Raw genomic sequence first — 26,868 nt, 5'->3', positions numbered from 1 at the left:
CCAATGTCTGCCGATCCCACTGACTCTGTAAGCAGTGGGACTGAGCTTCCTCCAGCCGCTAGTGTTGATCCTGGCACAGAGCAAGTGATCTACATTTGCTGAATGAATTAATTTAGATAATCCAGAATACTGTTTCTGGCTCAGCATTGCAAAGCAGGAAAAGATAGAGTGAATATGACTTTGAGCAAGTCACACAATCTCTCTGGACCTCAATTTTACTTCCTGTAACACAGATATAATAATAATCTGTCCCTATCTTATGGGACTACTTTGATGATTAAAGAGATGGTGTATACAATACTACTAACTACCCTTACTTGAATGTTCCTTATATTACTGGTGCTGTATTAGGCTTCAGATAATGTATTTGAAATGATAGATATAATGGACCTTAACAAATATTTGTTTTCTTCCCCCAAAGCTACTTTAAAGTTTAAATGTTGAAGTAAAATGTTATTTGGTGAAGGGATACATATATGTATGTATATATGGATGGATGGCTTCCAGAAGCCTTCACACCGGAGGGGAATGAGCATGTATAGGCGTACCATTGACCCAACAGAACCTTAAACGCTTATAGAATAACTACCTTGGACTTCACAGAGTTCCTGGATACGGAGGTTTGGCTTTAATTAAAGTCTCAGCACAGTATTAAATGCCATTTTATTTTAGTTCATAATTAACACTAATGAGATGAGTAGATCACAAACAGCACACATTCTGAGAAAGTGAAAAACAACATCTGAGCTTGGTTGTTTCAGCTTTCGCTTCCGCCCCCCCCCCCCCCGCCCCCTCCCCCTGTGTTCTGTTCAATTAAAAGTTTTGAGAAAATATTGCAACCACACTCACTGCCTTTATGGTAATGAAGCATATTAATTTGAATGTGATAAATACAATATTCCACTGACTTTTTTATTCCCTTATCTACAAAAGTTTAAAATAATGGGCCAATTAAATCAGGAGAGAAGAAAGCAGGATTTTCCTGGAGCTCCAATTCAGCAGCCAAAGAACCAAAAGAACAAAATTCTGTGACAGTCTCATCTCTTGGCAGTAGCTGAGAGACACTAACACATAAGGACAGATGTGGACCAGGGCAGAACAAGGTCTGCAATAGGGCCCCTGGTCAAGAGACCAGGCTCCAGACTTGCCTCCAATATTTTCTCTGTGAGTCTTTGTTGGATGGATAGACATGGATGAATGGATGGATGGAAGGGAAAGATGAACCAGACCACACATCCCGAGGTCCCATTCTTCTCATGGTAGCAAATTAAGTCTACTGTGAAGCTGACCTAACCCTTCCAAGAACCTAGAAGTTCTTAGAGGTGGAACTTATAACTTAAGTTCTATAACTCTGATCTCTTTATCCCAGAGGCATAAGTACAATTATAGAGCTCACCTGTGCTTGAGTATGCCAGTCCCCAGGCCTCTGGAACAGAGGCCCCAAACCAGCTAACCCCAGAAAGGCTGAGCCTTGGTCAGTAAAGGGGGATATCCCAGAGCAGGCCTACGACCCTAAAACAAGGTCAAGCTATCTCCAAGGGCACCTCTAGAAGGCTGCCCACCTCCATGTGGTCCTTTAGTCATTAACTCCATGTTACCACCGTTGTGTTATCTGAGGCAATCTGCAGATACATATGCCATAATCTCTACATCCTTCGTCACTTTCTATTCTGTTCTCTACATTGCAAACATTATAAAATGTAACACACACACATTCACACTCATGATGTTGTTCCTTTGCTTAAAATCCATTGTGCCCAGAATGAACAACCTTAACATTGTCTACAAGACTGCATGGCCTAACCCTAGAGTGCCTCTCAACATTTTCTGACTCCACACTATCTACCCCTGCTCATTTCCTGCCTCTAACACTAGACTCAGTCAGTTCCCAAAAACTTCTTCAGCAATCAGGCACTTGCCCACCTCAGGACCTTTGCACAGGCTGTCCCTTTCTCTCAAATACTCTTGTCCTACCGATCATCTAGTTAAGGCCTAATGATCCTTCGGGTCTTAGCTTAAGCATCACTTCCTCAAGGAAGGCATCCCTGATGAAACTCCCTCTACTGATTCCAGCCTGGCTTGCATCCTATGTTTATGTTGTCATAACCCTGAGTGTTTGTTCCTTTATAGGAACTTACCACTTACCATGAATTGTAATTATATGCTTGTGCTGTTGTTTGAGGCAGGTACCTCTGCCTCATTAGGCCATTTGCACCATAACAATTGATTTCTAATCACTGTGTTTCTATTGCTTAGTACAGTGCCTGGCTCGTAATAGATAATAAATATTTGTTGAATGATTAAATGAATAAATGCCTAATACAAGAGATTTAGCTCTTTTCACTCCACTCCACTGCTTTCATTTGGGGATTTCTTAATTTCTGGGCACCTGGACGAGGCTTTATGCTGGGATCTTACATGCTGTCTGCCCTTGCTCTCAAGCAGTTCCGTGTGACAAGAAACAGATACATAGGTAGACAACGACGATACAGAGTGCCAAGTGCCACAGTGGCTGTGAGTGCAGGGTTTCTTGGAAGCAGGTAAGAAATGCTTTCATTCAGGAGGCTCCCCAAAGGAGATTATTTCCTAAGATGAATCTGAAAGGAAAAGATGTTGAGAAAAGAGATAAGGGTGGAGGTAAAATTTTAGGTGCAAGGACCAGCAGGCAGGAAAGCTCAGTAAGCAGAGCCTGGTCCTGGAGGAAACATGAGCCCCTGTGATGACTGCGCCCTGGCTGAAAAGGCAGTACTGTGAGAGATGAGGTTGGGAGGTAGGCAGGGACCAGATCACTGAAGACTCTCAATGAGTCAAAGAAGGGACCGGCCTGTGAGACCTGTGACTTGGAGAACTCCCTCAGGAAACACTTTGGAAAAGAAATGTTCATGGTGATGGTTTAGTTGCTAAGTCGTGTCCAACCCTTGTGACCCCATGGACTGTAACCTGCCAGGCTCCTCTGTCCATGGGATTCTCAAGGCAAGACTACTGGAGTGGGTTGCCATTTCCTTCTCCAGGGCATCTTCCCAACTCAGGAATTGAACCCTGGTCTCCTGCATTGTAGGCAGATTCTTATTTCATGGGAAATATTGAGCCTGTTTCCCCAGATACAAAGGATTGAGCCTGGGGAAACAGAGGCTCCATCCTAGGGCTGTCAATAAAACTGCTTTCCAGAATCCAAACTTTCTTTTTCAAAGGGTACTTGGTGTGGCTGACCTTGCTTATTCATTGCAGGGAGAATTAATTTCAGGATGGAGAATTTTTTTAAAAATACAAGATTAAGCAGTGTAATCAGCTGCTGCAGAGAGTTGGAAATGCAATAAATAATAATAGCATTGAGAGCTGTTTTTAATAACTCACCAGTGTAATTTAGCCCTGGCTTCTTGGAGCATATGTAAAATGTGTCATGATGTATGTAATAGCAAATGCCTCATTGCTGGCCTTTGAAGACAAATGTGTTCCCAGGAGGAGAAGAGGGGGCGGGAAAGTGGAGGACACGATTTGCACACTGGGTGTAGGAAGGCAAGCATCATTCATTCTGACACCATTAATTTTAAATTTGTGATCTTTTGCAGAGGTGATAGACTTCAGTCGGTTTGTCTGCAGGGACGGGCAGGTTAATAGCAATAGTATGGTAAAGGAGAGACTCATAATCTGTAAGAGACTGAGTTATTTTTGTACTCTGTAGACCCACCATTTGCATGCAGTCCATATTCTAATTACACCTCATTCTCATCTGTCTATTACAGCAAGTCCCCAGGGGACTGAGGTCTTGGCAGCATTTGTTTTACTTAGTTGAGTCACTAAATATTCATAAGACCATTGAAATGTGTTATTTAAAGGTTTTTGACAGAGTATGACTTTTAATAATTTATATGGATTGCACCCCCCCAACACACACACACACATACAAAATCCAAATTAATGGTTTGGAGCCAGGAGTCCTCCCCTCTGAGGGAGGCATCATAACACAGTTAAAATAAGATGGACTTTGGAGTCAGATAAGTTCAAATTCCATATCTACCACTTACAAGTTGTGACCTTTTATCAACTTACTTAAACTCGGAGGCTGTATTCCTCATCTATGAAATGACAGTGATGATGTGATGGTGACGACAACTAATGTTTATGGACCATCTATTGCATTAATTCTATCCCAGTGGTAGTGTGGCATAGGTAGAATACTATGATAATGATCCCTGTTTCACACATGAGGAAAACTGAAGCTTGGAGCAGTCAAGTAACTTTCCCAAAGCACGGGGCTAGTAAATAACTATTCTAGGACCCAAATCTAGGTCTGTCTCACTTCCAAGCTGATGCTATTAAGTGTACTGCACTAGTCTCTGATACTAACTTCTCCAGCCTTGCAACATGAGAGGCCATGGAGTGTAAAGAATAATTCCTGGCAACATAATAGACACTTTATAATGTCTCTTGTATTGAAGGACTAGATTCATCTTCCTTTGATGTGTTATTTCTCGGAAAATAGAGTACCATGTCTTTGTCAAAGTTTTATTAATGCCCTTATCATTCCATGGGACTTCCCTGGTAGCTCAGTTGGTAAAGAATCTGCCTGCAATGTGGGAGACCTCGGTTTGATCACTGGGTTGGGAAGGTCACCTGGAGAAGGGAAAGGCTACTCACTCCAGTATTCTGAACTGGAGAATCCCATGGTCTATATAGTGCCTGGGGTCGCAAAGAGTCGGACAAAACTGAGTGACTTTCACTTATCATTCCATACCCTTGTCCAAGTCACTCCATACCTTTGCCAACCTCAGGTTTAATCAATAAAATAGGGGTGAGTGTACCACTGGTTTGGGTGTAAATTAATACAACCACTTTAGAAAACAATTTAGCAATATTTAAGTTGAAGATGCACAAACTCTGTGATGTAGCAATTTTACTCCCTCAAAACAGAATGTCTCCACCTCCACACTCTTGATATATTGGGACAGATATTTCTTTGTTGTTAGGGCTGTTCTGTGAATTGTAGGATATTTAGCAGCATCCCTGGCTTCTATCCACTAGATTCCACTACGATTCCCAGTTGAAACCACACAGAATATCTGTCTCCAGACATTGGCAAGTGTCCCCCGGGGGCAAAATTGCCATTGAGAACCACTACCCAAAAGGAAGTCTTGCAAATGTACATCAGAAGCATGTTCAATACTGATGAGAGTCACAAGGTTTGCAATAGCAGAACAGAGGTAACAAACTGTCTGGTAACAGTTGAATGCTGTGTTTATCATGGTATAGCCCCTGAATGGAATATAATACAACAGTAAAAATGGAAAAACTACAGTTTTATATGTCAACATGGATGAATTTCATGAACATAGATTTGAGCAAAAAAATAAAAGCAAATTACAGAAGCCTACATGTTATATGATTCTATGAAAGTTATGACCAACCTAGATAGCATATTCAAAAGCAGAGACATTACTTTGCCGACTAAGGTCCGTCTAGTCAAGGCTATGGCTTTTCCTGTGGTCATGTATGGATGTGAGAGTTGGACTGTGAAGAAGGCTGAGCGCCAAAGAATTGATGCTTTTGAACTGTGGTGTTGGAGAAGACTCTTGAGAGTCCCTTGGGCTGCAAGGAGATCCAACCAGTCCATTCTGAAGGAGATCAACCCTGGGATTTCTTTGGAAGGAATGATGCTGAAGCTGAAACTCCAGTACTTTGGCCACCTTGTGTGAAGAGTTGACTCATTGGAAAAGACTCTGATGCTGGGAAGGATTGGGTGCAGGAGGAGAAGGAGACAGCAGAGGATGAGATGGCTGGATGGCATCACCGACTCGATGGACGTAAGTCTGAGTGAACTGCGGGAGATGGTGATGGACAGGGAGGCCTGGTATGCTGCAATTCATGGGGTCTCAAAGAGTCGGACACGACTGAGTGACTGAACTGAACTGAACTGAAAATGATGCTATATATGATTTAAGGAATATACATATATACTTGTATGTAGTAAAACTAAAAAGAAGTGCAGGGAAATGAAAGTCACTGAGTTTAGGATACGGTTAAAACAACCAAAAGGAGGGGAAGGGGCTGCAATCAAAGCAGGGTGCATGGGCTTCAACCCTATTGGTATAGCTTTATTTCCTAAGACAGGTATATGAGTCTTCATCAGATTCTTTTTCATGCCTCTTTCTATGTCTGAAATATTCTATAATGCTTTTTAAAGGAGTTACAGTACTTGAGTTCTAAAGAGGGAAGAACACATAGAAAAACCACTTGGGGAACTTCTCCTGATTATGTACATCTGCCTCTTAGAGATTTTAAAATCTTCTCACCAGTTCACTCCCCACATCATCAAGCAAGAGTCACTGCCTTGACCACTGTTCCCAGGAGGAATGTGTCCTCTCTCAGGTGTTACAGGACTTAGAATCAGCGATTGCTGGAGAATTCTTCAGGATGCTTCCTCTGGTTTATTCTTCCCCTTTAATATTCTGCAACCTCATTAAAAATGGATTTGGGGTTCTATTAGGTAGGTAAAGTGAAAGTGAAGTTGCTCAGTCATTTCCGACTCTTTGCGACCCCATAGACGGTAGCCTACCAGGCTCCTCTGTCCATGGGATTTCCCAGGCAATAGTACTGGAGTGGATTGCCATTAGGTAGGTAAACACATAAGCAAACATCTCTGCCTCCAGTGTTCAAAGCTCAACCCATGGACTGTCCCATGTCAGGCCTTAGACAAGTGTATCTCTGGCAGGGTAGAAAGGGATGCTCCTAGAAGGAAGGTGGATGCTCTTGCCAAAGTATCTGAAACCACTCTGTGTATTCCTGGTCAACAGAGGTGTCCTGGGACTCAGGAAGCACGACTGGCTTCATTTCATAGGCGAGCCTCAGCAAGGTCAAGTCATTTAAAGGTCATCCAGCTAGTGAGTGTCAGAGACATGCATGGACCCAGGGACTTCAAACCACCTGTCCGTGTGTCTGTGCCATGCTGCCTTCCTTGATTAATACTAATTCTCACAATTGTAGCTGAGAGTTAGCTAGCAATGCAAGAAATTAAAGCAAGAGAGTCCCCCCAGCCCCAAAGCTCATGATTAACAAATACGTGCTCTACATTCAGAGAGAAAAGAACAAATTAGAAGAGTGTGGAGAGTCATGACTTTAACTCAGCTCAGAGATGGGACTATCAGACGACCTGACCTGCCTCCTGAGAAATCTGTATGCAGGTCAAGAAGCAACAGTTAGAACTGGACATGGAACAACAGACTGGTTCCAAATAAGAAAAGGAGTACGTCAAGGCTGTATATTGTCACCCTGCTTATTTAACTTATATGCAGAGTACATCATGAGAAACGCTGGACCGGAAGAAACACAAGCTGGAATCAAGATTGCTGGCAGAAATATCAATAACCTCAGATATATAGATGACACCACACTTATGGCAGAAAGTGAAGAAGAACTAAAGAGCCTCTTGATGAAAGTGAAAGAGGAGAGTGGAAAAGTTGGCTTAAAACTCAACATTCAGAAAACTAAGATCATGGCATCTGGTCCCATCACTTCATGGCAAATAGATGGTGAAACAGTGAAAACAGTCAGACTTTATTTTTGGGGGCTCCAAAATCACTGCAGATGGTGACTGCAGCCATGAAATTAAAAGACACTTACTCCTTGGAATGAAAGTTATGACCAAACTAGATAGCATATTAAAAAGCAGAATATTACTTTGCCAACAAAGGTCCTCTAGTCAAAGCTATGGTTTTTCCAGTAGTCATGTATGGATGTGAGAGTTGGACTATAAAGAAAGATGAGTGCTGAAGAATTGATACTTTTGAACTGTGGTGTTGGAGAAGACTCCTGAGAGTCCCTTGGACTGCAAGGAGATCCAACCAGTCTATCCTAAAGGAGATCAGTCCTGAGTGTTCATTGGAAGGACTGATGCTGAAGCTGAAACTCCAATACTTTGGCCACCTGATGCGAAGAGCTGACTCCTTGGAAAACACCCTGATGCTGGGAAAGATTGAAGGCAGGAGGAGAAGGGGACGACAGAGGATGATGTGGTTGGATGGGATCACCAACATGAGTTTGGTTAAACTCTGGGAGTTGTGATGGACAGGGAGGCCTGGCATGCTGCAGTCCATGGGATTGCAAAGAGTCAGACATGACTGAGTGACTGAACTGAACTGAACTGAAAGGTGACTGAGTTGACTTTAGCCGGGCAGAGGAAAGAAAGAGCATTCTATGGGAAACAGACAGACACGGGAATGAGCAGGGCAGTGCAAGTCAAGTTCTGTGTGCTAGAAAGGCAATGTTAAATGCATTCGCTCTGGAACAAAACTGGCTGGAGCTGGTGCCCATCTGTGGTTCTGTTTGGAATGTCAGTCTCTGGCCTGGAGACTCCGTGATGACCGAGATTAATCTTAGTCACAGTTGAATCGCTGGTGCAGAGAACATGAGATTGGAGAGAGGAAGAAAGCAATGAAGAAGAGGAGGGAAGGAAGGAGAGAAAGTGTGTTGAAATTCCAACAGAGCCTGGATCCCTCCTGAACAAGCAAAACAGGTAAAAATGGAAACACATTGGTGGATATTTAAATGCCATTACTCACTGGCTTTATTTACAAATGAACATCCACAGCGGTCAAGCTTTGCTCAAACCTAAAAATGATTCAGGCTAACAATGCAAATCTTGTGCACTTGTTAATTAATGTGCTCATTACTCTGCTCTGCTGGGAAGCATCCACTCCTGTGTTCTAGCCTGCTTTTAGCAGAGAGACCTATGTCTGTGATAGGGGAGGGGATTATGGGGAGATGCAAAATGAAGAATGAGCCCTGCAGGCTAGATGTGTAGGGGGATGGAAAGAGGAGAGGTCTTGAAGTTCATCCCAAAGGACACCGAATTCTTGAAAAAGCATTCAGAATCCTCCCCAAACGAATCTTGTGACGTGCTTGGGATAATCTTTCCTGAGGATTTTCTAAACTCCAAGAAGAAAACCCAGGAAGTTTCTATCCCATTGTCTCTCCTCCCTACCCTCCACACTGCCGCTGTCTCCATGGAGCTGATGATAAAATCAAATAAACAGATCTGCCTTTGGGAATTTGTGAAGGAGAGACTGGGACCCAAGGGGTGGAGACTCTCCCCCCTTGGATTTCATGGGAAGTTGGCTGACGCAGGTCAGCTCTCCCCAGTACTGTGTTTATGAGAGAAGGGCTTGCAGCTCGATACACTAAGGCTTTTACCTTTCAGCATCTGCCCCTTCCCATAAATACACTATCAGGAGCAATAATGGCTAGTGAAGAAGTAGAATCATTGTTGAGACCAAGTGAGTTAACAAAGTATATAAAATCTCTAAGTCTGTGTTGTTACTGTAGCTATTGGGAGCAGTAGCAAAGGGCCGGAGAGAAAGGACTGAGCAGAAACAGGAAAATCATGGCCCATGACCAGCTCTGAGCCCTGCCTCTCACAGCCCCCACTGCTAGCCATTGGGAGTCGGAGTCTCGGGGAGCCCATGAGCCTCTCGGGGACAGAAGGCACAGAACAGCTGAGCCCCAGGCCCGGCTCTGCCGCCGACTAGTTTTATCACCTCCTGGGAAAACCTGTCTGGCGATAATCATGGTGCAATGGTAAAGAATCCACCTGCCGATGCAGGAGACCCAAGGGACCTGGGTTTGCTCACTGGGTCAGGAAGATTCCCTGCAGAAAGAAATGGAAACCCACCCCAGTATTCTTGCCTGGAAAATTCCACGGCCAGAGGATCCTGGCAGACTACAGCCCATGGGATTACAAAGAGCTGAACACAACTGAGTGACTAACACACAACTCAGACAATTAAAGTACTGGAAAAAAGCTGTGTGAAAGCCCCACACAGGGCCCGACCCATGAAAAATACTGAGAGCATTTCATTTCCCTCTCTTCTCCCCTTGTTTTCTTACCTGTAAAATGAAAGTAATGCTGCGTCAGAATATAAAAGTTTATTAAGCAGAGGGGCACATTATTTTTTCAACAGGTATTCTTGTTGTTCAGTTGCTCTGAAGTACTGTTCAGCAAGTATTAAATTACCTCATTATGCAAAGTAATTTAAAAGGTGAAGCTGAATTTTGCAGTTTATTAATAGAAATCCTAGAGGACTTTTAAGACATTGTGAACTTCCTAATGGAAACGACTTTTTCTCCCCATTTGTTCCCAGTGTCTGACAGAGGCCCAGAAAGGAGAGAGAGAAAGGAAAAGAAGAAAGGAGGCGGGGAGGAAAGAGAGGGAGGGGGGAATGAAAGAAAGAAGGCAGGAAGATATCATCACATTAGTATTGTACAGTTCTCATTATAAAATTAAACAAATCCAGCCAGTGCCCCCCAAAGGGCACCAAGATAAAGGCTATGATAACGAACGCAATAATAATATTTTTCATATTTTGACCAGTGATGAGAATAGTAATGATTTTCTCTCTGAACTATAACCACCTTGCAGTTAAATAGTTTGCTTTCTGGTAGAATTGAGAGCTCTGAGATGGCACGCTGAGGAATTCTTTCATTTCTTTCCCATCTTTTAAAGAAAAGAAATCTCCAAATGCAATTATTGGCATTATTTTTATACCAGCTGCAGCAGAACATTCCAGAAGATGAGACTTCTACCAAATTAGCTTATCCAGATGAGATTTAGACTTGACTTTACCAGGAGAACCATGCAGAAACCCACATACAAGCCCTGAGGAGTCAAGCAAATGTGAACACAGCATGGCACATGTGTTTTCAGTTAACTAAGTGACCTCCAATATTGGGGGCCCTGCACCAAAGGACACCTCTGTTTACTTCAGGTTACACAGCAAAAAGCAAACTGTGAGCAGTGGAAGTAACTCATTAAAATCGAATTTTATTTTCTGTCTAATGGGAGATGACACAAATGAAGATGACCCAGCAGCAAATCAGACTCAGCTGAAGCCATTTGCTGGAAGGAGAATTTGTAGCTAGAGAAGAGATGTTCAAGCACCTAGAAATTTCCAGAGAAAGTCTTATTCCCATATCTGAAATAATACTTTTTTCTTCCCAGATCCAAACTGTGTGTACATACTCAATCTGTGACTTCTCCATGGGACCCAGCTGATTATGATCTCTTGGAGCATATAGATAATAATTGATAATGATACTAATATAGTTCTTTCTATGAATAATTGCTAACTCATTTCCATCTTCACAACAACTGTCTGTAATATGTACTGTGATCATATCTATTTTACCTTGAGAAAACTCAGGCCCCAAGAGGTTAAGTAACTCACCGATAGTCACAGAGCTAAATAAGAGGCAAAGTTAAGAGTCAGTGCAGGTGGTCTGGCCCCAGAGGCTTGCTCCAAACCTCTATGCCACACTGCTATTCCCTGGATGTCCAGGACTGTGTAAAGCAGTTTATGGTAATATCACACATCATCATTGCAACAATCTTATAATATGGGTACCAGGAGTATTCCCATTTTACAGGTGAGGAAGCTGGCTTCAAACACTTCAGTGACTTGTCCCAGGTCATACAGGTGGCAGAGCTAAAATTCACACCCAGAGATTCCCGTACCTGCAAGCTGTTTGCTGAAAACCACGTGCTATGGACTGAATGCTTGTGTCTCTGCCAAAATTCATATACTGAAGCCCTAATTCGAAATGTGATGATACTTGGGGGTGGGGCCTTTGGGAGGTAATTACGTTTTGATGGAGTCATCCTCATGATTAGATTAGTGTCCTTATAGAAAGGAAAAGATTAGAGCTGTTCTACTCTTTCCACCATGTAAGGATACAACAAGAAGGCAACCATTTACAAGCCAGAAAGAGAGATCTTACCAGAACCCAACCATGCTGGTTCCCTGATTTCAGTCTTTCCAGCCTCTGAAATTGTGAAAGATAAATATCTGTTGTTTAAGTCACCCAGTCTACAGAATTGTGTCATAGTATCCTAAGCTGGGCCTTCCCTGGTGGCTCAGTGATAAAGAATCTGCCTGCCAAGCAGGAGACATGGGTTCAGTCCCTGGGTAAAGAAGATCCCCTGGAGAAGGAAATGCAACCCACTCCAGTATTCTTGCATGGGAAATCCCATGGACAGAAGAGCCTGGCTGGTTACAGTCCATGGGATCGAAAAGCATCAGACACAACTTAGCAACTAAACGACATCAATTCTAAGCTGACTAAGACACTAGGCATTTTGAGTGTGACAGTCTTGGTTCTTAAGAGTCCTAAGGGACCTTGAAAGCCACAGCCAATATTCATTTGTCAGACTGTGACAATTCTGAATTGGAATCCTGTGTTTTGTGGTGTCTGGGTTGGAGCAAAAGTCAGGTATCTGATACAAGAGATCAAGAGGTTGGCACACCACCCCCACCCCCACCATCCTCACTCAGAGGGAACATCTCATGAATGACCCAGTCCTTTGTTTCTTTATGGCAAATAGCCCAGAGAGGAAAAAAAAAAAAAAAAGTCCTGTTAGTGCTGATAAAGAATTGAAGAAGGCCAGCAAAGATTCTTGGCCAAAAAATAACTTGGGACAAAGTGAGAAAAATGTCCAGCTCTATGCAGGCTGATATCTACAATGCAAACATATTCACCTTACAATCTATATGGAAATAAGAAAAAGCAATTTGTGAAGTGTTCCTGTTAGGGTAAGAATTTCTCATCAACTGAAAGACAGAACTTCAGTAAAAATTTAAAGGGAGGTTACACGTAGAGGGAAGATTTGTGAAGACACCACATGATGCTGGCTGAAAATGTGATGTGAGGAGAAAAGCAGGTTCTTTAATAAATAATTCATGGACCTCTCACAAGTGCCACACCACAGATACCCCAATTATTAGCTGGATATGTGGGAGAGCGTGGCCTTTGAAGGCAGGCAGAGCTGTGTGTGGGCTTCCCCAGTGGCTAGGACATTCCCCCAGACAGGGAAGCAGCTTGTATAAAGCACCCCACAATTTCTAGAAAATTGTAGTTAAGTCTGTGCAGTTATCTTTGAGGTAATTCACATGAAAAAACAGATGTTCCTAAAGATCAGGGTTAGGAGACAATCAGGAGGGGCTTGTCTTTGAGGCCAGAATTCTTGAAAGAATGTGTTTGCATGGTGACAGCAAAGCATAAAAAGGGAACCACAGTTCCTCCTTGTCATGTCTTTTATTTCCAGAAATTCTAGAAAGTGACCAAGGATTAAGTCTAGTTGCTGGCATCTGGCCTTGCATCTAACAAATGCTGAGTAATATATATGTTAGTGGAACTGAACTGAGAAAAGTTGTGTGCAAGGTGAAATAATATAAAAGGCAAAAATGCAGGACAGAAATATGGCTGAGACAGAGCCATCTACCCAGGGCTGACATCTAGAGCAGTAAGCATGCATGATCTTGCAAAGAGTGAAAGTGCAGAGGCAGGAGAAAGTCAGGGACAGCAACAATCTTAAAAGGTAGATTTGCTGGAAAGGAAGCACGATAGAGACAGGCAGGAGCAGCTACAAACCAGGAGAGTTTGTAGGGAAGGCAGGAGAACAAAGAACTGACTTACCAGAAACTTGGAAATAGCTGTACTCCTGATTTAGCTCCTCATGTCTGGCTGTGCTGCGGCCTAAAATGCCGCTAAGCTCCCTGAGTCAAGCACTGTACTTGCTAGGGCTCAGAGAGGAAAAAACACAGGAAGGTAGGAAAATCTCTGGTCAGGTGTATTTGTCAGGCTTCCTTTGGGGCAAATGGAGTCTGGAATGGCAGAGTGGGGTCTGGAATGGCAGGGTAAGAGTCCTGGTAAACCTGTGATAGTGAGGAGGGGGAGGAAGCACTCATTTATAGTGTTTGACAGCTTCCATGGTGTAAATACTCCTGCTGTGGTTGATTGTAAGTCACCAAAGGTTTAACAGCTGCCTTGTTGGCTTCCTGAAATTTTAACAATAAGCTTCCGCAAGCTGGAATGGATTGACTCCAGGCACTGCCTGGGCACCAGTGAGATGGAGACTGGTACACAGAGGCAACGCGGGACTCGCAGAGCAGAGAGGACAAGAGTTCCCTGAGTCTCGCTCAGATATGTAGGATATGTCTCCCCCATCACAGAGAAGGAAAAAAAGGAGAGGCCAGTGTTCACATTTAGTTATTCTTTCTGTCTAAAATCAGTTACACACAGGGGAGAAAATTTCAATAATCGGTCTTCCTCTAGCCCCAGACCCTCTAGAAGCAGCTAAAATTCTCAATTATCAGTTATCCTTCTGGAAATAGGCATATGCCAGCCTGTGTATGTGTGTGTCCCTTTTCAAAATTAAAATGAAAGGTAAAATTAAAATGTCCCTTTTCAAAATTAAACTACTGTACTGAGCAACTATTTTCATTTAATTATATTTTTTTATATTCTTTCCCCCAAAAGACAAATTTTAACTTATAATTAAATTGACAAGATGTATAGTTTTAATGACTATATAATATTCTTTATGGGCTTCCAGGTGGCTCAGTGTTAAAGAATGTGCCTGCCAAGCAAGAGACACAGGTTTGATCCCTGGGTCAGGAAGATCTCCTGGAGAAGGAAATGGCAACCCACTCCAGTATTCTTGCTTGAAAAATCCCATGGACAGAGGAACCTGGCAGGCTGTAATGCATGGGGTCATGGAAGAGTCGGATATGACTTAGCAACTAAACACAGTGATATTCCTTATATCCCACTCTTATAACAGCTGTGCAGTATTCCTCTTATGTATGTACTGTAGGGGCATACTTACTTACCCAGTTTCCTCACTGATAAGCATATGTATTTTTCAGTCTTTTGCTGTTATGAACAAATGATGGGATAAATATCCTATACACACACACGCACATATATATACTTGTACAGACATGTATGCATCCCTCTATGTGAAATTTCAGAACTCAAGGGTGCACACTCTATTTATTTCTGATGAGTTTTTGCCCTCCCAAGAGATTTCTTGAATGTACATTCCCACCTACAGTTCACGAGAGTCTTTTTCCCACATTGTTGCCAACATAGTGTCGTCTCAAAATCTGAGACCAGCATTTGTTAAGTGCACACTCTGTTCTCATACGTGGCACAGGTTCTTTACTTGAGGTAGGTCAGTTCACAGAAGAGCAAACTGGACCTCATGGAGATCAAATAACTTTCCCAAGGACAGGTCTGTGACATTCGTCTCCAATCTTCCCTCTTTACCACTTTGACTACTGTTCCCTGCCAGGCTTATTGCTGACAATCAGTGTAAGAAAATTGCAGAGTTCCCCATAGGGCCCCAAAGTTTAGGATATACCATGTATCTTTTTCTTCACTGTTTTTTTGTTTGTTTGTTTGTTTGTTGCTTTGTTTCCAGAAGTTTTGCTCATTCAGTGCTCCCAAGTGACCATTTACTCAGCCTGACTACCCTCTTAATAATTTCCAATACTGATACAAAACCTGCCCAAGCACAAATGTAACTGTGGGCTTGGCCCAGGTTATAGTTACTTTCTTGATGACTCAGTTTTCAGGGATATTTTGTATTGTCAAATCAGGGGCCACCTGTATTCCAGAATAAGCTTGACTCTTTGCAACTGAAGAAGTAAAGACAAATTGTTGTCCTTTTTAAAAATAACCTTCAACTCCATCTCAGATGAAAAGCATAAATCTCTTCCTTTTCTGTCTTCCTTTATCTCTAGACCCATACGCATTCCCTCTGAGTATCAGACAGAGTATGCTATAAGACTTTGCCAATTACAGTCACACTTGGTCTTCCCTGGTGGCTCAGCAGTAAGGAGTCCACCTGTAATGTAGGGGACACACAGGAGACATGAGTTCAATCCTTGGGTCTGGAAGATCCCCTGCTGAAAGAAATGGCAACCCACTCCAGTATTCTTGCCTGGGAAATCCCATGGACAGGGGAGCCAGGTGGGTTACAGTGCATGGGGTCGCAAAAGAGCTGGGCATGATTTAGCGACTAAACAACAGCAACAACAATTGGGTAGCTGATAGTTAGGGATTGGATAAACCTTTAGGGGGATTGCCTTAAGAGAAAATGAAATAAAAGCAAAGATTACTATGAAACAACATAGAGGTTGCCAGCTAGGAGGAGGAGAAAGGTGGAGGGAGCTGGGAGGAGAGGAAGGGAGGGAGGGAGGGAGAGACTGTGAGGAGAGACTGGTGGAAATAAACCGTGCGCTTAGAACAGCGGGAAAGGAGGCTTGGAAGCGTGACTTTCCGGCTTTAGATGCCCGTTTGGCTTCGTGCTGGTGCGCCAGTGTTCTGCGAGGATGTGGGCGGAGGGAGAGTCCGAGGGGCTTCATACACTGGGAATAGTGGTGGTCTTGTGCTCCTCTCTGAAACTTTTGCACTACCTCGGGCTGATTGACTTGTCAGACGGTAAGCGAATCCTCGAGCTTCCTCGATTCATATGAATGTGTTTTCTGGCTTAGGTTGTTGTGAGAGTAGTTTAGAAAATGCACAGAATGTAGCGCGTAGGCCTGAGAGATTTGAAAAAGCCCGGCTGAATCAGAGCTGTATTGATCCCAACCTTACTCCCAGCCCCGGGGAGTGATGCACTGTCCGTGGTGCTGAAACGTGGCTCCTGGAGAGTGGTGGGAAAGCAGGAGGGGATTGAGGTTTTCTCTTCCCACCCTATATGCGTGTGAGTCTTGGTGGATTACTAGCTGTGTGAGACTAGCAGAATACATCAAAATTCTGTCTCGAATTGTCTGATAAGGTTGGTAGAAGTCAATAACTTTCAAAAGTCATTGTGTTGATTAACTTTGTTTAAGAAGCAGTTGGGAAGATTATGGTAGTAAAAGATTTTGCAAAATGCCAATCACAGTGCCCAACAATGAAAAGACATTAAACAAAGATATCAGTTTCTTTCCCCAACCCTTAACCCTTAATAGTCAAAAGAACCCTTACTCTAAATCCACCTCATCTGCCATTCCTTACTGAAAATGTAGTTTAAAATTCAGGTTGACCAGGCTGTTTATTACTGTAAAGCTAGTGACTTGGTTCCCAAAGTTAAAGGAGCTCAAAAAATGAAAAGTATTTTCTTCCTTCTCATGAGGTTTTGTTCCAAGTAGAACATAGTTTTTCTAGTATTCATATACATAAAATTAGGCTCCGAGAAACTTTCTAGATTCTAATTTTGATAAGCCATGCATTAAACAAGGCCAGCCTCCAACAATGTATATTAAATGTATGTTTGATGCATATTTGATGTATATTCTTTCATAACTGCATAGTGTAGATAGAATTCCTCTTCCAAGAGGTAACGTACATAATAATGAAATACATTTTCAGACAAAGAATCAGCTAAATTATGAACCAAAAATAAGGGAGACCAGAGACTGAAGGACAGAATGATGTGGTTGGATGAGCTCTGGACTAGGAGCCAAGAGACCTGGTTCCTACCAAAAATCTGTCTCTTTTTAACCTTGGTAATATAACTGTTGTTGTTGTTTTATTGTTGTTGTTTTTTTTTTTTTTTTTGGATCTCAATTTCCTATGAGGCTATTGGTGACTTTCAGTCTCTGCTTCATGAAATTCTTGAGTAACCCTGAGATTGCTTTGTATTTGGTTTTGTGGTTGGGTTAGTAAAGCAGACCCTGAGCCATTCATTCCTGCTTCCAGAAAACCAGCTCCATTCTATCTATTTTGTATGTTATCTCTATGTAAGACATTTTTAATCTTTAGCTAAAATTTAGTGAATTTCAACACGATCCTAAACTCTATGGCTGTGTTTCCCTGAGATTTTAAAAGCTGAAGCACATTCAGAAAACTTTTCTTTCTTAAAACCCACTGGAAACCTAACAATCTGGAAGAATAGCTCTATATGCACATAGAGATTCCTCCCGTCCCTCAGTCCCTTATTTGTGCCCTTCTAAAATTCCAAACTTACCTTGCCAAAGAATTTGTCATAAAAATTGAGAAAAACCTCTCTTTTCCACCAGATCCCAAGACAACATATTCTGTCCCCTTTCAGACCTTCAGAGTAGATACCCACTGAGATTACAGATTAATGTAAGAGCTGCCTACTTCCTTATAAGGTGCAGTGGAAATACTACCCTGTTCTTCCTTTCCATATCCAGAGGTAATCATCTCCCTTCCTCTGCTCTAACATCTCAAGTTTAAAGCTTTTTATTTTATTACCACAGAAGATATCAGTTATTCATCTTATGTTATAATCATGAGGGGATTAGGGTAAAATGTAGAGAACATATGTTTAAGATTGCCTCCAGGAACCCAGATGAAGGAAGGGATTAACATTTATTCAGCACCTACAATATCCGAGGTGCCAGGTGCTTTTATATACGTGAGCTAATGTAGCCCTCAAAATAACACTCTAAAGGAAAAAATTAATAACTGTGGCAAGTAGATGTTGTTGTTCCTTTTATGTAAGGAAAAATACAGTTTTAGAGAAGTTACATAAAATTTCCAAAGATACAGCAATAGCAATAAGCGGGTATTTGTCTCTAAAATTTCATTCTCCATCCTGGACAACTAGCACCTCAACAAGTAAGTCAGCTCCAGATAGAGCCTGTGGTCTGTCATTAAGCCTATACCACATATAGGCTCCTATGCTACAACCTTTGCCATATAGTCTGAAATACCATTTTTAATGTTTATGTGTATGAGAAACTCTATTCACCTACTTAATATTGAGAAGGCTACCTCCTACTGGAGGGACGAATATGATGCAGTAAATTTAAGGAGAACAGTGGGACATCTCTAAAGAACTCATCCGTAATCTTTCTTAGGCCCTTGGTCTTGTTCTTATTTAATTTTTCAGTAGTAGTTTTGAAATAATGTATGTATTGGACCAGAGTCAAAAGATTTGGGTTTTGATCCTTGTGTGCTATTTGTCAGTTGTGTGACCCTGAGCAAGTCTCGTTTTCTCCAGGTTTTACTTTCCTCATTTGTGAAAAATAGAGAAATGAGAATGATGGTTGTATTAATTTCCTGTAACAAATTATTTCAAATTGGGTGGCTCAAAACAATATCAGTGTCTTCTGTCACAGTTCTGGAGGCTAGAATTCCAAAAACAAGGTGTTGGCAGGGTCATACTACCCCCAGGCTTCTAGAAGACAATCCTTTCCTCTCCCAGTTTCTTCTGGTAGCTCCAGGTCTTCTTTGGTTTGTGGTAGCATCACTCCAATCTCTGCCTCCATTTTCACATGCCCAGCTTCTCTCTGTGTCTCTGTTTTCACATAACATTGACTCTTCATATAAGAACACCAGTCATATTGTGTTAGAACTGACCTTACTGGCCTCATCTTAACTTGATTACATATGCAAATACTCTATTTCCAAATAAAGTTACCTTTGCATTTATCAGGGATTGTGACTTCAACATATCTTTTTTGATGACACAATTAAACCCAAAACATCAGTAGTTATGATACATAATGTAAGGATTAAATGAAGTGGCATATGGGAAGAAGGTACCAAGCTTATTATCTATTTCATAGCAAGTACTTCATAAATAATTCTTTTCAGCCTTAGATCCTGCCAATCAAATGAATATAGCACTCAACAGGGGAAAAAGATAAAATCCATGCTTTATGTCTTTGATTTAAAGTTCACCAAATCCTCCTGGATTTGAAAGTTGCCAGTGAAACGTCCAGAGTAGGAACACTAAGATGATTTGTCCCTGATATGCTAATGTCACCATGCATACCCAAACTTCATTGCCAGGGCCTGCTAATCAATCAAGCTCATCTTCACTTCCACCAAAGTGAAGACAGCAGGGGCTGCGGAGAGAAGATGGAGACAGGAATGTGGAGGTGACAGGCAAGTAATGCCTCCCAGAAGGTTCAGAGACCAATACAAGTTAATTCTTTGCCTCTCTTCTCACTCTTGCCAGGCCAGCTTTATGAAACTCTGCCCTCACCAGATGAGAGCCTTTCCCCAAAGCACCACGTACACCGACTCTGCAATGGTAACCTCAGAAGTGATTCACTATCCTAGCTCCAGTTCTGTTCAGTTCAGTCTCCCAGTCGCATCCAACTCTTTGCGACCCCATGGAGTGCAGCATGCCAGGCTTCCCTGTCTATCACTAACTCCTGGAGTTTACTCAAACTCATGTGCATTGGGTCGGTGATGCCATCCAACTATCTCATCCTCTTTTGTCCCCTTCTCCTGCTTTCAATCTTTCCAAGCATCAGGGTCTTTTCAAAAGAGTCAGTTCTCATCAGGTGGCCAAAGTATTGGAGTTTCAGCTTCAACATCAGTCCTTCAAATTCAGTTCAGTTCAATCTCTCAGTCATGTCTGACTCTTTGCGACTCCATGAACCGCAGCATGCCAGGCCTCCCTGTCCATCACCAACTCCCAGAGTCTACCCAAACCCATCTCCATTGAGTCAGTGATCCCATCCAGCCATCTTATCCTCTGCCGTCCCCTTCTCCTCCTGCCCAAAATCCCTCCCAGAATCTGGGTCTTTTACAATGAGTCAACTCTTTGTATGAGGTGGCTGAAGTATTGGAGTTTCAGCTTCAACAGCAGTCCTTCCAATGAACACCCAGGACTGATCTCCTTTACAATGGACTGGTTGGATCTTCTTGCAGTCCAAGGGACTCTCAAGAGTCTTCTCCAACACCACAGTTCAAAAGCATCAATTCTTCGGCACTCAGCTTTCTTCACTGTCCAACTCTCACTTCCATGCATGACTACTGGAAAAACTATAGCCTTGACTAGATGGACCTTTGTTGGCAAAGTAATTTCTCTGCTTTTAAATATGCTATCTAGGTTGGTCATAACTTTTCTTCCAAGGAGTAAGTGTCTTTTAATTTCATGGCTAAATCACCATCTGCAGTGATTTTGGAACCCAAAAAAATAGTCTGACTGTTTTCATTGTTTCACCAACTATTTGCCATGAAGTGATGGGACCAGATGCCATGGTCTTAGTTTTCTGAATGTTGAGCTTTAAGCCAATGTTTCCACTCTCCTCCTTCACTTTCATCAAGAGATTTTTTGTTCCTCTTCACTTTCTGCCATAAGGGTGGTGTTATCTGCATATCTGAGGTTATTGATATTTCTCCCACAATCTTGATTCCAGCTTGTGCTTCCAGCCCAGGGTTTCTCATGATGTACTCTGCATATAAGTTAAATAACCAGAGTGACAATATACAGCCTTGAGGTACTCCTTTTCCTATTTGGAACCAGTCTGTTGTTCCATGTCCAGTTCTAACTGTTGCTTCCTGACCTGCATACAGGTTTCTCAAGAGACAGGTCAGATGGTCTGGTATTCCCATCTCTGTAAGAATTTTCCACAGTTTATTGTGATCCACACAATCAAAGGCTTTAGTATAGTCAATAAAGCAGAAATAGATGTTTTTCTGGAACTCTCTTGCTTTTTCCATGATCCAGCAGATGTTGGCAATTTGATCTCTGGTTCCTCTGCATCTTCTAAAACCAGCTTGAACATCTAGAAATTCATGGTTCATGTATTGCTGAAGCCTGGCTTGGAGAATTTTGAGCATTACTTTACTAACGTGTGAGATGAGTGAAATTGTGCGGTAGTTTGAGCATTCTTTGGCATTGTCTTTCTTTGGAATTGGAATGAAAACTGATCTTTTCCAGTCTTGTGGCCACTGCTGAGTTTTCCAAATTTGCTGGCATATTGACTGCAGCACTTTCACAGCATCATCTTTCAAGATTTGAAGTAGCTGAGCTGGCATTCCATCACCTCCACGAGCTTTGTTCATAGTGATGCTTTCTAAGGCCCACTTGACGTCACATTCCAGGATGTCTGGCTCTAGGTGAGTGATCACACCATTGTGATTATCTGGGTCATGAAGGTCTTTTTTGTATAGTTCTTCTGTGTATTCTTGCAACCTCTTCTTAATATCTTCTGCTTCTGTTAGGTCCATACCATTTCTGTCCTTTATTGAGCCCATCTTTGCATGAAATGTTTCCTCAGTATCTCTCATTTTCTTGAAGAGATCTCTAGTCTTTCCCATTCTGTTGTTTTCCTCTATTTCTTGGCATTGATCACTGAGGAATGCTTTCTTATCTCTCCTTGCTATTCTTTGGAACTCTGCATTCAAATGGGTATATCTTTCCTTTTCTCCTTTGCCTTTCACTTCTCTTCTTTTCACAGCTATTTATAAGGCCTCCTCAGACAACCATTTTGCCTTGTTGCATTTCTTTTTCTTGGGGACTTTTCTGGGGATTCTAACTCCAAGAGGCATGACAGTGTTCCTCAAAGTGGGTTCACCTGCTGCCGTATCTTATATCTGTCTAAATATAGGGTTATTTTGCTGTCTCTGACCATAACTTGTTCATGAAAAAAGGAATGTCACAAGCTACACAAGAACAGCAGACAAAAATATAGAAATAATAACTTGGCAAAGCTCTTTGGGAAACCCTGAGAATCTATGTGTGTTTATTGGGGTCTTTAGAAAGTCCATTTTCTATGCATTCTAAATTGTATTAAACATATAGTATTACTCAGAACATTTTCTGGATCTACTTGATGGCAAAGATTTGAAGTATGGTTCATATGAGGCCAATTACCTACATATATCTGATTTTAACCATTTCTTATGGACTTAGTGCCTGCATATATTTTATAGTTGAAAAAACATTGCCCATCTCATGTTTGACTTGGACAACAGAAAAATCCTGTGAGAGATAAAAATCTTATATCATCATTGAACCACTTTTATAGTATTTAAAAAAAAACTCATGTTCTGGGGCTTTGACTTCAAAGTCACATGGCTAGAAAATAAAAATTTTAGGGCTCAATTCATGCCTTCTGAGTTCCAGAGCACTTTTCACTGTCTGAGTGCAGCAAACTTGCTCTTAAACTGTGCCTAGAGCATTGGGAATATCACCATTTCTACTTATCAAATATCTGTAGTATTCCTTTTGGTAACATATTTGTAACCTAATAAATTGTGTTGTACTGGGTTGAAACATGGGCACCCAAAGGTGCACCCAAAGGTCCTAATCACTTTATTAAGAAAAAAAAGTTATTAGCAAGTATGATTAAAGATCTTGAGATTATCCTGAATCATCTTGTTGGGCCCTATATGCCATCATAAGTATCATAAAAGAGATACAGGCAGAGATTAGACACAGACAGAAGAGGAGAAGGTGGCGTGAAGATGGAGGCAGGGACTGAATGATGTGGCCACAAGCAGCCCCCAGAAGCTAGAAGAGGCAAAGGAATGAGTTCTCCCCCAGAGCCTTTAAGAGGAGCATGATCCTGCTGATAAACGTGTCTTTGTGCCTCTGTGTGCTTGTATGTGTGTCCGAATACCATCCAGCACTGAATGAACAGAAACAGTTCCAGTGGACTACTCATCTACAACCTTAACCTCACCCTCTCTCTTTTTTTCTCCTTCTTTCATTTTTTTTAAATTGAAGTATAGTTGCTTTACAGTATTATATTAGTTTCAGGTGTACAATATAGTGATTTAGTGTTTTTTACAGGTTGTACTCCATTAAATGTTATTACAAGATAATGGCTGTAATTCCCCGTGCTATATTATATCCTCATTGTTTATTTTCCTTCTTTCTACCTCCAGATTTGCTTTGTTTAATTCTTCTGTATGTATAATTATGCTTTAAATGGCACGCTTAATCCTTAGCTACTTAAATGTTGGCTTTAAGCAGTGTCTATTATCCACCTTCTCTGAAATATTGGGAGAAAAGGACACTTATTTTCTCTGCTTCTCTTTTTTCTCTCCCTACCAAGTCTGTTCATTATTTATTATTTTTCAAAACTTATGATGTTCCCTTTCAAGGTATATGGGAGAGGTCTCCTCAGACCTCTAGTTCCCCATATGGACCACCTCCTCTTCTGCTCCAGGGAACCGCCCCCCCTTCTTTATCTAAAACTTTTCCACTTGTATGACAATCAGGAAAACAACCAGGACCTCCTCTCCTCTAATCAGGAGAATGCATTCTGTGGTCAGAAGCCTTTCTAGTGTTTGGATCTTAAAGAGCTCCCCAGAGGCATCCAGACCCAAGCCACCGCTTTTTCATTCAGCCACAGCCTGAAGACCCCTAACCTAACTGACAAAATGAGACTGACTCCAGGCCCCGCTCTGCTCCCTGCCCACTTCTCCCAGCCCCATCCTGCAATTGAGAAAATCTGAAACCCAGCACAAAGACACACAGGATTTGCTGGCATAGCATGGCTGGTATTTCACAGTCTACCATACAAGCACAAAGAACGTTTTAGAGCTCACTTTTCTATCCAAAGTCATAGATTCTGAGAAAAGTGAGGGCCACATACTAGTCAAAGCAACTGCATGTAGCTCGGTTGAGATTCTTCAGAAAAAAAGAAATATAAAATGTTCAACTCACCTGACTTGTAAAAAGAGGTTTACCTATTTGTTTACATAGTAATTACACAAGCAACTGATGAGTGAATTCTCACTTTTTAAAAACAATTTCTTGGAGGTGGATCATAGAGGATCCTGTTGTGATTTATGTCGAAGAGTGTTTTGCCTATGTTCTCCTCATGGAGTTTTATAGTTTCTGGTCTTACATTTAGATCTTTAATCCATTTTGAGTTTATTTGTGTGTATGGTGTTAGAAAGTGTTCTAGTTTCATTCGTTTACAAGTGGTTGACCAGTTTTCCCAGCACCAGTTGTTAAAGAGATTGTCTTTTCTCCATTGTATATTCTTGCCTCCGTTGTCAAAGATAAGGTGTCCATAGGTGCATGGATTTATCTTGGGCTATTTTTGTTCCATTGATCTATATTTCTGTCCTTGTGCCAGTACCATACTGTCTTGATGACTGTGGCTTTGTAGTAGAGCCTGAAGTCAGGCAGGTTGATTAGGAATCAACCTCCAGTTCCATTCTTCTTTCTCAAGATTGCTTTGGCTATTCGAAGTTTTCTGTATTTCCATACAAACTGTGAAATGATTTGATCTAGTTCTGTGAAAAATACCATTGGTAGCTTGATAAGGATTGCATTGAATCTATAGGTTGCTTTGGGTAGTATACTCATTTTCACTATATTGATTCTTCCAATCCATGAACATGGTATATTTCTCCATCTATTAGTGTCCTCTTTGATTTCTTTCACCAGTGTTTTATAGCTTTCTATATATGGGTCTTTTGTTTCTTTAGGTAAATATATTCCTAAGTATTTTATTTTTTTCATTGCAATGGTGAATGGAATTGTTTCCTTAATTTCTCTTTCTGTTTTCTCATTGTTAGTGTGTAGGAATGCAAGGGACTTCTGTGTGTTGATTTTATATCCTGCAACTTTACTATATTCATTGATTAGCTCTAATAATTTTCTGGTGGAGTCTTTAGTCTATGTAGAGGATCATGTCATCTGCAAACAGTGAGAGTTTTACTTCTTCTTTTCCACTTTGGATTCCTTTTATTTCTTTTTCTGCTCTGATTGCTGTGGCCAAAACTTCCAAAACCATGTTGAATAGTAGTGGTGAAAGTGGGCACCCTTGTCTTGTTCCTGACTTTAGGGGAAATGCTTTCAATTTTTCACCATTGAGGATAATGTTTGCTGTGGGTTTGTCATATATAGCTTTTATTATGTTGAGGTATGTTCCTTCTATTCCTGCTTTCTGGAGAGTTTTTATCATAAATGGATGTTGAATTTTGTCAAAGGCTTTCTCTGCATCTATTGAGATAATCATATGGCTTTTATTTTTCAATTTGTTAATGTAGTGTATTACATTGATTGATTTGTGGATATTGAAGAATACTTGCCTTCCTGGGATAAAACCCACTTGGTCATGATGTATGATCTTTTTAATGTGTTGTTGGATTCTGATTGCTAGAATTTTGTTAAGGATTTTTGCATCTATGTTCATCAGTGATATTGGCCTGTAGTTTTCTTTTTTTGTGGCATCTTTGTCAGGTTTTGGTATTAGGGTGATGGTGGCCTCATAGAATGAGTTTGGAAGTTTACTTTCCTCTGCAATTTTCTGGAAGAGTTTGAGTAAGATAGATGTTAGCTCTTCTCTAAATTTTGGGTAGAATTCAGCTGTGAAGCCGTCTGGACCTGGGCTTTTGTTTGCTGGAAGATTTCTGATTACAGTTTCAATTTCTGTGCTTGTGATGTGTCTGTTAAGATTTTTTATTTCTTCCAAAACAGTCTTTTGGACTCTGTGGGAGAGGGTGAGGGTGGGATGATTTGGGAAAATGGCATTGAAACATGTATAATATCATATGTGAAACAAATCACCAGTCCAGGTTTGATGCATGATACAGGATGCTCGGGGCTGGTGCACTGGCATGACCCAGAGGGATGGTATGGGGAGGGAGGTGGGAGAGGGGTTCAGGACGGGGAACACGTATATACCCATGGCAGATTCATGTTGATGCATGGCAAAACCAATACAATATTGTAAGGTAATTAGCCTCCAATTAAAATAAATAAATTTATATTAAATTTTTTAAATTAAATATATTAAGAAAAAAGTAATAAAATAAAAACAATTTCTTACAATACAGATGAAGTGAAAGTGCCTGTAGCTTTCCTTGACATCCCGGTTCCACTTTTATCCCCAAGCACTATTGTATGGAGTCCCTGGTTGCTCGGAGGTTAAAGCGTCTGTCTGGAATGCAGGAGACCTGGATTTGATCTGTGGGTTGGGAAGATCCCCTGGAGAAGGAAATGGCAGCCCACTCCAGTACTCTTGCCTGGAAAATCCCATGGAGGGAGGAGCCTGGTAGGCTACAGTCCATGGGGTCTCAAAGAGTCGGACATAACTGAGCAACTTCACTTTCACTTTCACTATTGTGACGCCACTGCTCAGAAGCTAAAGATAATGATGTAGATTCCTGGCTACTGACAGAGAAGGATCACAACCTGATTTTTACAATTAAATGACTATAAGTTCTATTTAAGGAATATAATGATCCTTCTTAAAAGGTTCATAATATATTCAACTATAGAGAGAAAGGAGGTGAAATAAGACAGGAAGGTTGAGAGGGAGAAGAAAAGAGGGGAGAGGAGTGAGAAATGGTTAGAAAAAGCAGTGAGGAGGCGAG

At 41.5% G+C, this 26,868-nt stretch overlaps 1 protein-coding gene across 3 annotated transcripts in view; it reads left to right on the top strand.

The window, feature by feature from the left end:
- Positions 1 to 26,868, top strand: part of KCNIP1 (potassium voltage-gated channel interacting protein 1) — a 413,346-nt gene that overhangs the window by 330,892 nt on the left and 55,586 nt on the right. The window lies entirely within an intron of this gene.

This window comes from Oryx dammah, unplaced genomic scaffold (genome assembly GCF_014754425.2).
Source record: "Oryx dammah isolate SB20612 unplaced genomic scaffold, SCBI_Odam_1.1 HiC_scaffold_20, whole genome shotgun sequence".
Taxonomy (NCBI): domain Eukaryota; kingdom Metazoa; phylum Chordata; class Mammalia; order Artiodactyla; family Bovidae; genus Oryx; species Oryx dammah.
Note: the sequence above shows the minus strand (reverse complement) of the source record. Positions and strands in the feature narration are given on the sequence as shown.